Here is a 14,514-nt window from a genome sequence, read left to right on the forward strand (position 1 = left end):
CCACAGAGCATTTTACGCCCACATCTGGGGTATTTCTGTACTCAGGAGAAATTGCGTTACAAATTTTGGGGGTCTTTTTTTCCTTTTATGGAAACAGCTTTTATGGAAACAGCTGTCTGGGCATCCTGGGAGTTGTAGTTTTGCAACATCTGGAGGGCTACAGTTAGAGACCACTGTATAGTGGTCTCAAACTGTCCCCTCCAGATGTTGCTAGGCAACTCACCAGCTTCCGTACGATCCAGCCGCACGACATCGTCGCCCGCCGATCTCCGTCGCCCGCTGCCTCCGGATGGGTAAATGGATCTTCGGTGCCGGTCCCCGTCTGTTTCCCCGTTCTGCCCGGCCTATTGTGGGTGGGCAGGACGGGGAAAACGAAAGTTAACCCCCCCACCCCCGATCTGCTATTGGTCGTCACTTCTGGCGACCAATAGCAGGGATAGGAGGGGTGGCATTCCTGCCACCTCACTCCTATCCCTTCAGGTGGATCGTAGATGTCTTATATTCTGGGTCACCATAGATTCGTGCAAATCGCAAGTGTGAATTCACTTGCGATTTTCCCCAATCGCCGACATGGGGGGTCTGATGACCCCCCCTGGGCGTTTGCACGGGATGCCTGCTGAATGATTTCAGCAGCAGGGGTATGGAAATTTGAAAAAAAACTACATGTCCAAGGGACTACAGCGGAACACAATCTACTTGTCCCTCAAGAAAATCCAATCGTCCTGGTAAATAAAATAATTTCAACCAAAATAGTACGAAAATAAGGTCTTTATTAGTTTCTGCACTTTCATTTTTTCCTCCTCGTCCTATAATAGCCATAACTCTTATTTTTCCATCTACAGACCCGTATGAGGCTTGTTTTTTGTGGGAAAGTATACTTTGTAATGACACCTTTCATTTTTCCATAACTTATGCTCTGAAACAAAAAAAAATTATTTGTGAGGTGAAATTGAAAAAAAAAAGCAAATTTTTAGGTTTTCTTTTTTCCGCCATTCACATTGTGGTCAAAATTACATATTATTTGGATACTTTACGTCGGCCTGGTTACACCAATACTAAATTTTAGTTTCTGTCACGTTTTAATAATAATTATTATTTTTTTCTTACTTTTTAATTTAAAAAAGAAAATCCCTGACCCCTATAATATATGAATTTTTCCGTATACTGGGCTGCTTGACGGCTCATTCTTTTTGGCCGTAATATGCTGTTTGTATCGGTACCATTTTGGCATTGATCACACTTTTTGAACCCTTTTTTACTTCATTTTTTTCTGGGATATGATGTTATAAAAAAGCAATTCTGTGATTTGGTATTTTTTTTTTTTTTTACGTTAACGCCATTTACCGTACAGGATATAAAATCTTATTTTTTTTAAAGTTCAGTCAATTATGCACGCGCCAATATCAAATATGTTTATTTTTATTATGTTTAAATTTTTTTATATGGAAAAGGGGGGTGCTATGAACTTTTAGGGTACGTTCACACGGACGGATTTATTTGCGGGTTGGCTGCTGCATATTTGAAAGGGGCAGGCTCTTCTCAGCTGTCCGCAGCAGATTTTCCGAGGCGGAATTCAAACTGCGGAAAATCTGCCACAAGCCCCATTGAAGTCAGAAGGGTCTGACTTCAGATTTTGTGCAGCGGAAATTCCGCCGCGGAAAATCTGCTGCGGACAGCAGAGAAGAGACCGCCCCCTTGCAAATATGCAGCGGGAAACCTGCAAATAAATCCGCCCGTGTGAACGTACCTCTAATATGGAAGGGGCTAATGGGTGTTTTTAAACTTTTATTAAACTTTTTATTTTTTTATACACTTTTTAGGAGGAATCATTTAGATTCCTCATACAGATAAATGCATTTATATTGAACTGTGTTGATTTGGTTGAGCCTGCTCAAGGCAGGCTCAATCAAATGCAGATCTATGGGGGCAGCCATGGAGGCAGAGGTAAGCCCTCCGGCTACCTCCACAGGGGATCGCCCCCCCGCGATCACGCTGCGGGGGGGCGATCCACCCCACTAGACCACCAGGGATGGTTAAAAGATCCCTTTAGACACCGCTGTCAACCTTGACAGCGGTGATCTAAAGGGTTAATAGCCGCCCACGGCGATCGGCGCATGCCGGGCTATTAGCGGCGGCCCCTGGCTACTGAAATCAGCAGGGGCCACCGGGTATGGAGCGAGCTTGAGTCTGGAGCCCGCTCCGTACACCCTGAGCGCTGGTGTGAGGTGCAGACTTGCGTCCCATGCAAGTCTGTATCCGCTCCCACACCTCACGCCGCATTATGGAAAAAAAAAAGGTGGGAAGTTGCTCCGACCCTGCTTGCCCGATACAGGGCTAAATGTATGAAAAATGCACCTGCCCGGCGCCCGGAACTACATGTCCCGGGCGTCGGACGATAGGATTTCCACATCCCTGAGCAGGCATCCCGTTCCGATCCCCGCCCGGCGCGCGGCGGGGGCCGGAATTCTCCATGACATAAGCGTACGTCATGGGTCCTTAAGTACCAGGGTGTCATGACGTACGCGTACGTCAAGGGTCCTTAAGGGGTTAAGGACCCAGCCCATTTTCACCTTTAAGGACCTGGGCATTTTTTGCACATCTGACCACTGTCACTTTAACCCGTTAACGACCATGGATGTCTATGCTCGTCCAATGGCCGTTAGCGGGGTAGCGGGGGCTCGAGTCGGGAGCCCGCGTCATACCGGCTGGCCCCCAGCTGATTCCTGTAGCTGGGGGCTGGTGTTAATAGCCGACTAATAGCCGACATGCGGCAATCCCCGCGGCCGGCTATTAACCCCTTAGATCACCGCTGTCGTCTAAAGGTGCCTTTGTCCTGTCCCTGGTGGTCCAGTGTGGTGGTACTGTGACCCTTAACACCCCACAGGTGTTTGACGACTATTCGTTAAAGTTGGATGTGTAAATTATTTTTTTTCCCCACTAAAATGCTGAAATGGTTTTTGGGGGGCATGTCGCATTTAGGAAGCCCCTATGGTACCAGAACAGCAAAAAAAAAAAACACATGGTATACTATTTTGGAAACTTAACCCTTCAAGAAGCGTAACAAGGGATACAGTGAGCCTTAAAACCCCACAGGTGTTTGACGACTTTGGATGTGTTAATGAATTATAATTTATTTTACTAAAATGCAGTTTTTTCCCCAAATTTTACATTTTTACAAGTGGTAATAGGAGAAAATGCCCCCCAAAATTTGTGACCCCATCTCCTCTGAGTATGGAAATACCCCATGTGTGGACATCAAGTGCACTGCGGGCGCACTACAATGCTCAGAAGAGGAGTCACATTAGCAAATTTTGTCGCATTTAGGAAGCCCCTATGGTGCCAGAACATCAAAAAAAAAAACACATAGCATACTATTTTGGAAACCACACCCCTCAAGGAATGTAACAAGGGGTACAGTGAGCCTTCACACCCCACAGGTGTTTGATAAATGTTCATTAAGTGGGATCTGAAAAGGAAAAATTTTATTTTTTTACACTAAAATGTCATTGTAAATTTGTAAATACATTTCTGTGGAGTAAGGACATACCTCATATCTGGGCGTAAACAGCATGCACACTGGTCTCAGAGGTGCAGGAGCGCAGTAAGGGCCTTGAGCTTTGCATTGCTGCCTATGGAGCCAGAACAGCGGGACCCCCCCTCAAGGGGCATTACATGGGGTTAATAACTGGGGTACACTAAATAACTAAAATGGGGTACAGTGGGACATAAAATTATAAAAAAAGGTTATGTTCCCAGAATGATGACCCAGAGCATAACCAAAACTAAAAAATATGCCCACTCCAAACCCTATGCTCTGAATCATCATTCTGGGAATTTGATGTGTGTAGCCATCCCTAACCTATTGCCTCAAATGCGCACCCCGCTCAGGTGGAGAGAGAGCGCTGCGCATTTGAGGCAACATAAAAAGTCCCCGATGATAGTGACTCAGTGACCCATGACCAATTTTTTTTTTATATATACCCCCAGAGGCCTTATCAGTTTTTTTTTTTTTTTTAGATGAAACATTATTTTGGGCAATTTAGTGGTTTTATGGGGTTAAAAATTGGAATATACTCTGGACTTGGTACATTGGGGTCAAATTATGGAAAATTTTAATGATAATGGAAAATGTAGTACTCCATGTAAGTGTACCCGAATGATCGGGGTATTACGCTATGCGCTCCTGCCTCACACGCTGGCCGTGAGCGCATGTTCCCTTTACCTTCTGCTGCCGACGGGGCTGGGAATCGCATTGCGGGACGCACCCGCATGCGAGCCCCAGTCCGTCACTCTCCAGGTGTTTCATCCTTGGTTGCTCCTATTGTAGCTCTCACAAAAAAAGCATCCAATCCTAAGTCTTGGCCTCGAGAGGCTGAAGAGGCCTTCTCCCGTTTAAAGTCAGCATTTGCCTCCGCTCCCGTGCTTACAAGAACAGATCCAGAGAGGCCCTTTGCGTTGGAGGTTGATGCCTGATCTATTGGAGCAGGTGCCGTCCTCACACAGAAAAACGCCAAGGGCAAGAATGTAACTTGTGGGTTCTTCTCCAAGACTTTCTCTTCTGCTGAGAGGAATCACTCCATTGGAGATCGTGAACTTCTTGCTATTAAGCTAGCTTTGGAGGAATGGCGACATTTACTGGAAGGTTCTTCCCATCCGGTCAGCATCTACTGCGATCATAAGAATCTTCTATACCTTCAGTCTGCTCAGCGTTCAGAGACCTTCAGTCTGCTCAGGCAAGATGGTCACTGTTCTTTTCCCGTTTCAACTTCTTCATTCACTTCCGTCCTGCAGACAAGACCATCAGGGCTGATGCACTCTCCAGGTCCTCTGACGTCATTGGTTTGGACTCCACGCCTAGGCACATTATTCCTCCTGACCATTTGATTCCTGCCGCTCCTGCCGAGATTCAGCAAATTCTTACGGGAAAATCTGTAGTGCCCACCAGATTGAGACACAAGGTCTTGAAATGGGGTCATTCTTCCTTAACAGCAGGACATCCTGGAATACGCAAGACCCTACATCTTATTTCCCGGCACTACTGGTGGCCCCATCTTGAACGTGATGTTTCTGATTTTGTTCATTCCTGTGTAACTTGTGCCCGTGACAAAACTCCTCGGCACAGACCTGCAGGCCTCTTACAGCCTCTACCCATTCCAGAGACTCCCTGGTCCCATATCGCCATGGATTTTATCACCGATCTGCCTCCTTCTCATAATAACACCGTCATCTGGGTCGTGGTAGATAGGTTTTCCAAGATGGCTCACTTCATTCTTCTACCAGGTCTTCTGTCTGCTCCGCAGCTGGCGAAGTACTTCTTGTCGCATGTCTTTGGTTTACACGGTCTTCCACAGCATATTGTTTCGGATCGAGGTGCGCAGTTTGTTTCTAAGTTCTGGCGAGCCCTTTGTAACCGTCTGGACACCAATCTGGACTTCTCCTCGGCCTACCACCCTCAGTCCAACGGTCAGGTGGAAAGGGTCAATTAAATCCTTGAGACTTATCTTTGGTATTTTGTTTCAGCTCGCCAAGATGATTGGATTGACCTTCTCCCCTGGGCTGAATTCTCATATAATCTTAAGGATTCCGAGTCCACGAGGTCGTCTCCCCTTTTTGTTGTCTACGGACTCTATCTCCGTCCTCCTCTTCCTCTCCCAGTCTCCTCCGGTGTGCCTGCTGTTGATGAGCTGGTTCATGACTTCTCTACCATCTGGCAACAGACTCGACAATCATTGTCCCAGGCTTCTTCACACATGAAGGCGCAAGCAGATAAAGGTAGAAGACCTCCTCCGTCCTTCTCTCCTGGTGACATGGTGTGGCTTTCATCCAAATACATCCGCTTCAAGATCCCCTGTTACAAGCTTGGTCCCCGCTACCTTGGTCCCTTTCAGATTCTACAAAAGATCAATCCTGTCTACCTGCTACGTTATGTATTCCCATTCCCTTCCACATCTCTCTCCTAAAGCCTCTTGTTGTAAACCGGTTTTCTCAGAAGAATCCTCTCCCAACACCTGTCTCCGGCTCCTCAGATGTCTACAAAGTTCAACAGATCCTTTCTGCAAAAACTGTGAGAGGTAAACAATTTTTTGGGTCGACTGGGAGGGTTATGGTCCTGAGGAGAGATCTTGGGAACCTGAGGAGAATATCCTGGACAGTGACCTTCTCAGGAGTTTCCTCTCTTGTAAAAGGATTGTGAGACCAAAGGGGGGTACTGTTACGCTATGCGCTCCTGCCTCACACGCTGGCCGTGAGTGCATGGTCCCAGTCCGTCACTCTCTGGGTGTTTCCCCTGCCTCTGCTTCCGCCTCTCTGCTCCGGGCGAGTGTCCCCGTCCCTTAGGCCATGCGCGTGCCGGAGCTTTAAGATTTAAAGGGCAGAGGACCCTTGGGGACCTATCAGGGGGTCGGGGGGGGGGGGGGAATTTTTACTTTTTTTTTACTTTTTACTCCTACCTTTCCCTGGGTTTTATTCTGTCCCCGCTCTATGGGGGCTTCTTCTCTTCTGAGGGGGCTCCGATCTTGGCAGACTGAACTCAGCCAGCCAGCAGATGCTGTTAACCCCTTCCCTGCCGGCTGCTATTGTCCAGCCAATAGCAGCGCTCCTGGCGAGGTGACGAAATCGCCACCTCCCCATAGATACAGTGGGTGATTGGGGGTGTATCCTACACCCCAGATCACCATGTATCTCCGGGTCAGCGGGTCACATGTGACCCGCATCACCGAAATCGCAGAAAAACGCAGGTGTGAATTCACCTGCGATTTGCAGCGATCGCCGACTTGGGAGGGGGGGTTTGATGACCCCCCTGGGCATTTGCATGGGATGCCTGCTCAATGATTTCAGCAGGCATCCCGGTCTGATGCCTAAAGTCTATGTGCGTGTTATACGCCGATACACCCCCAGGAAAGGCAGGGGGAGAGAGGCCGTCGCTGCCCGCTTCTCTCCCCCTGCCTTTCCTGGGGTCTAGAGCGCTGCTGCCGGCCCTTCTCTCCCCCTGGCTATCGGCGCCGCTGCCCGTTCTGTCCCCCTGACTATTGGTGCCGGCGCCTCATTGCCGGCGCCGACAGCCAGGGGGAGAGAAAGCGCAGTGGCACCCATTGCCGGCGCCGCTGCCCCGTTTCCTCCCCCCATCCCCGGTGGCATAATTACCTGTTGCCGGGGTCGGGCGGCGCTGCTGCAGGCCTCCGGCGTGCGTCCCCTGCGTCGTTGCTATGCGCTGCACGGCGCATGACGTCAGTGCGCCGCGCCGTGCATAGCAACGACGCAGAGGATGCGCGCCGGAGGCCTGCAGCAGCGCGGACCCGACCCAGGTAATTATGCCACCGGGGATGGGGGGAGGCAACGGGGCAGCGGCGCCGGCAATGGGTGCCGCTGCCCCTTCTCTCCCCCTGGCTGTCGGCAGCAGGGCTCTAGACCCCAGGAAAGGCAGGGGGAGAGAAGCGGGCAGCGACGGCCTCTCTCCCCCTGCCTTTCCTGGGGGTGTATCGGGGTATACACGCGCACACACGCACCCTCATTTTACCATGGATATTTGGGTAAAAAACTTTTTTTACCCAAATATCCTTGGTAAAATGAGGGTGCGTGTTATAGGCCGGTGCGTGGTATACCCCGATAAATACGGTACTCACTTTTGTTGCCAATGTGTAGACATTAATGGCTGTGTGTTGAGTTATTTTGAGGGGACACAACATTAAACACTGTTATACAGGCTGTACACTCGCTACACTTTACTTTGAGTGTCATTTCTTCAGTGTTTTCAGATGAAAAGATAGAATAAAATATTTACAAAAATGTGAGGGGTGGACTGACTTATGCAAGATACTATAATAGCATGCTTTATGACACTGCACAGACAGACAGATTGTTACCGCAAAGTATACACACAATAATGAGAATCTGTATATTTACGCTCCCCATATGTTCTGTTTATGGTAATCAGATTGATAGTGCACAGAGGTCAGTTGTAGTCACAGTCATTCAGCTGATTAGGGGGGAGGCTGCCTCATGTAGGACATAATGAAGAGCTTCCTTTAGTCAGCAAATACAAAGGTTTAGCATTATATTTTGTTTTCTATAATGTAGGTATTTATATATTGGCCTTCTCATAGGATAGGAGTTGTTCCAGCAACCCCAGAGTGTCCCAGTAAAACTGAGGATTTAGTTAGATGATTACACAGTATTAGTAATAGCAGTAGTAGACTGAATACTAACTGCAAGGCACAAACAATAATAAAGAAGAAATATATTACTAATAAAGGATATATTAAGTTAAACTGTTAAATATTAGTAACAAGAGAATAGTTGCATTGGAAATAGGGTCAGAGGAATCTTTAGAAACTGCTTTGCTTTAGGTCAATTTGAAAAGATCAGGGCCAGGATATTGGGAGGGTAAAAAGGGCCTCCAGCCCTGGTTGCACAATCATTGAGTAGAGTAAAAGGCTCATTAAACAAGCCACAATCTGCTAGATCAGTACTCATATCATGCCTACATCGGCCCCTCTAAAAAAGCCCTGTATTACACAGCCCGAACCACTGAGTAAATGGGAAAAAATCTCATAGATCGGTGTTAGTTTACCAAGCCTATTACTTGGCTCAGAAATCGATTGCTGGTTCTCTCATGCAACCCTTCAATTAGCTGTCGGGTGCACATTTCCTTGTTCATCTGCTGACTGCTGGGTCTAATACATAGGCGATATCAGCCTATTCATTCGATAAAATGTAATAGGGCCCTTAACACAATTCTGCTATATTTATGTCCAGTTCAGGTTACTCACATGTCATAAACTAATAGGGAAGAAGCATAGTCACCAATTTTGCTCCAAGGGCACCTTCAACCTTGATTTCACCTTTTTGTGGATGCAACTATTGTTCTACGAGAGATTGTGCCTGTGAAATCCCTACAGAGTTTAAGTTTCCTGTTGTACATATGTGCACATCTGCTCATTGACTCCTATTAGTGTAGGATTTTGGAGCACTCATCATAGTCCATGATGGTTACAGGAAAATGAACAGACACAGAGATTACAGGGATGCCCTATTGTACGCCTGTGATTCACATGTGCAGTGTAGCCCTTTCATCGACTGTTACTGCAGGAAGTCCACATTATAAATCAGAGAAGAGACAGTGACCGATCACAATGGCTCCATCCCCCATCCCGACTCACATAAGCAGGTGCTGATTTCTGACTCTCATAACAGGGGAACTCCGAGTGCTTCATACAGTTGTTCATTGTCCAACTGATGACTATTTCCTTAGTATTCCCCTTTATTACCACTCAAATCTATGACCTTAGCTCTTTCTACCTTCAAAAATACTCTAACTTATTAAGTAAGTATGAAATAATAAAGTGAGCTTAGACATCTTATCCCCCGGAGATAATTACTTTTGTTGGCCTAAAAGTTACAATATTCTAAAGACTTTGCCAGTGTTGTAAAAATTACAGAAAGGTGAATCTCTTGTGTTATGTGTTCACCTAATAAATCAGCACACAAAGCCTCTGCAGAAGGTGAACACTTACAATATGAAAATATTGTCAGAAAAGAAGAAGACGCCAATAAATATACGTATAGGGGATGACAAGCACTAAAATGATTGTGGATTTATACATTTTATTTTCTAATTACATGACATTCCTCTCGTCTGGTGTCTGACCGTTAAAGGTGGCTCGTATTAAACTTTGGCTTGGAGAATTAGCAAAATGACAAGCTTCATAATTTAACCCGAACACAAGCCATGCTCAGTTTATAAGTACAGTGGAGCGGACAGTATGGGAGATATTTATACACCCGGCACCTGGTCTTTCCATAGTTCCAGCAGCTAGAAATACAACTTTTGCTATGAATTTATTAAACATATGTAAGTTTTATTATAAACATTAGACCAACATGGCAAATCATGCAGCAGTTTCTAGACTTACAGATGTTTTTTTAGTTTGCAGACTGTTTTGTTAAATTTATATTATGGGTATCAGATAGAGAGATAAGATTTTAAAGAGGACCTGTGAACTCTTCTTAAACCTGGCTCCATCATGATCCACGTGGAGATGGTCTACAACAAACGTGAGCACCCTTTTCTAGCCCTACCGTTTCTATCTATTGGTGCAGTTTATATTGGCCCCAATATGCTAATAGCAACTAGCTATTAGCCAAAAAAAAAGAGGTTATCACTGCTTCCCAGTTGAAGAAGGAGTATCATTTTTTTATTTTTATTATTCCCTATCCACAGGATAGGGAATAAGTCTTAGATCGCAAGGGGTCCAATGCCTGGGGCCCCACGCGATCTCCTGTATGGAGCCCCAACTCTCCTCCACAGTGGTGCATCACGACCCCCGCCTGAAACGGGGGCCGCCACGCCCCCTTCATATAGCTCTATGGGGGAGCTGTTAAAGGGGTATTCCAGGAAAAAACTTTTTTTTATATATCAACTGGCTCCGGAAAGTTAAACAGATTTGTAAATTACTTCTATTAAAAAATCTTAATCCTTCCAATAGTTATTAGCTTCTGAAGTTTTCTGTCTAACTGCTCAATGATGATGTCACATCACGGTAGCTGTGCATGATGCGAGAATATCCCTTGCATGATGGGAGAATATCCCCATAGGAGCTGGACAGCTCCCGGGACGTGAGTCATCAGAAAGCAGTTAGACAGAAAACAGCAACTCAACTTCAGAAGCTAATAACTATTGGAAGGATTAAGATTTTTTAATAGAAATAATTTACAAATCTGTTTAACTTTCCGGAGCCAGTTGATATATATATATAAAAAAAGTTTTTGCCTGGAATACCCCTTTAAGCTTTCTTTGGCTCTCCCATAGAGCTATATGGAGGGGGCAAGGCGGCCCCCACTTCGGGTGGGGGTCGTAACTCACTGCTGTGGAGGAGAGCCAGGGCTCTATACAGGAGATCGCAGGGGAAAGTTTTTTCCACAAGTCTTCTCCTTTAAGAACTGAGTTCAGTGACTGCTCCCTTGGGCCTTTAATAGCACAATGGGGTCAAAATGAACTGCATCAATAGTCAGGGAAAATAAAAAGGGCCTAGTGCCTTCCCAGTCACTTTCTACAGCATTGTATTACAGAGAGGGGCAGAGAGCTTTGTGTTGCCTCATACATTTCAACAAGCTGGATTAGCTTGAGAAACCTTAGCAGAGGATGATGGAATAATTGTTCAGTGCATTTTTGCCCTGTTTGTTACACAACAAATGGTCTGCTGTTTATATTAGTCTGTAGACGATATAATGCATACCCAACAGTCAATTCCTAAAAGTCTGTGAGAGAGTGCAATTTTGGGTTTAGTAAACAGCGACTGTGTGCTGCAGCACTGTTGTGTACTGCTGGTGTTTTACTCTAATGCGTTAAGTGTACTGTAGCACATTTTTCTGCCCTCATAAGTGCATACCACATATCTAAATCTAAGTAGTGTACTATTTTGTACCTGTTAACCTGTCAAGGGCCTAGATACTGTAAAAGTCCAGGCAAAAGTAATCACTGGTTGGTGTTTTACTCCACTACTTCTTTTATCGTACTGTAGCGCATTTTTCTGCCCTCATAAGTGCATACCACATACCTCCATCTAAGTAGTGTACTATTTTGTATCTGTTAATCTGTCAAGGACCTAGATACTGTGAAAGCCCACCGACTGGTGTTGTGCACAAATACGTTTTTTAAGCATACTATAGAGCATGTTTCTGTCCTCAGAAGTGCATACAACATACCTACATGTAAGTAGTGTACTATTTTGTGCCTGTTAATCTGTCAAGGGCCTAGATATTGTGAAAGGCCAGGAAAAAGTTCTCACCGGCTGGGTTTGTACTCAAATACCTCTTTAAGCGTACTGTAGCGCATTTTTCTGCCCTCATAAGTGCATGCCACATACCTACATCTAAGTAGTGTATTAATTTGTACCTTTTAATCTGTCAAGGGCCTAGATACTGTAAAAGGACATGGAAAGTACTCACCAGCTGCTGTTCTAGACAAATACTGTTTTAAGCATAGCGAAGCGTATTGTACTCCCCTCATATGCGCACTAAATATGTCAGGCAGAGAAGTGCCAGGACCTGCACAGAGGAGTGGCAGAGGCCTAAATTCATCAGGCGCAGGCAGAGGTCGCAGCAGACTAGGGGCGAGTGGCAGCAGGAGTCGCAGTGAGAGGCCTGATCTCCCGGTATCAGCTAGCGGTCATGTCTTGACCAGCAACCCATCTGCCGTCATCGATTGGTCATCCACTGCATCACAAGTGACATCTGATACCCCCAGTCAACAGTTGGTGGGTTCCTCAGACACAACCCTCAGTTGGCAGTCCCTGTCCTCCCATTGCCTCTGTCCTAAGAAGTATCTTTTGCCGTGGGTTCAGCTCCACTATTCAGTGAGGACGATCTAATAGAGGACAGTCAGCAGCTACTGCCCAGCCAAGAAGTGGAGGAGACATCCGCCGCTTCCTCTGCTAGGCGGGCAAGTAGTGATGAGGAGAGTGACATGGGAGGTGGTGTTGCAAGAGTTCAGGGTCTTGAACCAGACACTGTTGAGGAACCTGAGGAAGACATCAGTGACGTGCAAACACTTGTTGATGATGATGAAGCTGATCGCATTCGGGAGTGGGGTGCAGAAGGGGCTTCATCATCATTGGGAGAAGAGGGTTGCTGGTTGCCCGTGAGGCAGCAGCTGAGCCAGCAAGGTGGTAGCATGGTTGGCAGTCTGTATAGTGGCAGAAGTTGAAATTTTGGAGCCAAACATGCCCAGGGGAGACCACCTACTTCGCGGCAGCCTACCTTCCCGGTAGGTAGCAGAGCCGGAGTTCCTGGAGACAGCGGCAGTAGCAGTCAATTTAGTGCCGACTGTTGGTGGGAAAATCAGCTACTCGGCAGTGTGGCAGTTTTTCATCAAGCATCCGGAGGAGGTTTACATAGCCACATACAAGATGTGTCAGCAGAAGGTGAAGCGTGGCCAGGGTCCCAATGTTGGCACCACAGCCCTGCGTTAACATATGCTGCGTCACCATAAAGCAGCCTGGGAGAACCGTGGCACGATCTAGTGGTCCAGCCTGCTGCATCACCTAGTGTCACGCCGCTCCTTGTTTGAGCCAGCCAAGGCTCCACCACCTCAGCCAAATGGAGCTGTGTGTCATACCCTCCTTCTGTCGCTCCAGATGCTCCTGCTCCTCCTTTTTTTAGTCAGTCAATCCACCAGCAATCCATCGACGAAGCCATGGCCAAGAAACAATAGTATGCGCCCACTCATCCAACGGTGAAGAAGCTGAATGTGCTCCTGTCCAAGTTGCTGGTGCTGCAGTCCCTCCCTTTTCAAGTGGTGGACTCTGCACCTTTCAGAGAACTGATGGCTTGTGCCGAGCCACAATTTTGTGGAAGAGAAGGTGGTCCAGTCCTTGAGCCTGTCAGTGTGTACCAAAGTGCACAGCAGCACCGACATCTGGAGCAGTAACTATGGTCAGGGACAATACATGTCCTTTACGGCCCACTGGATGAATGTGGTTCCTACGCAAGTAATAGAATATGGCACTCTTGATCAGTGTAGGTGCACAAGTAGGATCCCACTCCTTAAATTTATAAGACAAGAAACTTGGCACTCAAAGGTTTCAGTATAGGTGATTTATTTCATATGCAATAATATGTGGTTCCTACACAGCCACAACACCAACTTGGACAGGTCACGTTGCTTCCTCCTCCACGCTCTCAGGTCATTGGTTCTGTGACAGTGTGCGACTCTGCCCCCTCATCCTCCACCGTGTCCTCAGCCTCCACTGCACGGACACATCTCAGTGCCCTTCCAACATACCATATGTGTAGGGCACGGCGGTGTCACGCTGTTCTTCACATGGTTTGCCTTGGCGAATTGAGTCACACAGGGGAGGAACTGCTAAAAGTCATTCATAAAGAAATCGGAGCATGGCTTATTCCACAAAAACTGGAAATGGGAACCATGGTTACCAACAACGGGAAAAACATCTTGTCTGCGCTACGACAAGGAAAGCTGAGCCATGCGCCCTGCATGACACACGTGTTCACTCTGGTTGTCAAGCGGTTCCTGATGTGTTCCCCTCATTTGCAAGACATCATAACAATGGGAAGGAAACTTTGTATGCACTTCAGCCACTCGTACACGCAAAGCACACTCTCCTTGAGCTGCAGCGTCAGAACGGTATCCCTCAACATAGTCTGATTTGCGGCAATGCCACACGTTGAAATTTCACCCTCCATATGTTGGACCGACTGTACGAACAGAGAAAAGCCATCACCGATTTCTTGATAATCCAAGCGGATAGGGGTAATCTCGTGTGTAACTTCAATGTGAACCAGTGGAAGCTCATACGTGACACCTGCCGTTTGCTCAGGCTTGTGGAATGGTGCAAAGAAGATTGCAAAAAAATGGTCTGCGGTAGCGCTGCCTTGTAGAGATCGGAATGAAGCTTCATTCTTATAATTAAAATCTCATTTATTGTAACATAAACTGAGATATGGACATGCAAAACGCGTTTCGAGGGTAAGTTCCCCCTTTCTCAATTGCAAGAA

The sequence above is a fragment of the Hyla sarda genome, chromosome 8 (assembly GCF_029499605.1).
Source record: "Hyla sarda isolate aHylSar1 chromosome 8, aHylSar1.hap1, whole genome shotgun sequence".
Taxonomy (NCBI): domain Eukaryota; kingdom Metazoa; phylum Chordata; class Amphibia; order Anura; family Hylidae; genus Hyla; species Hyla sarda.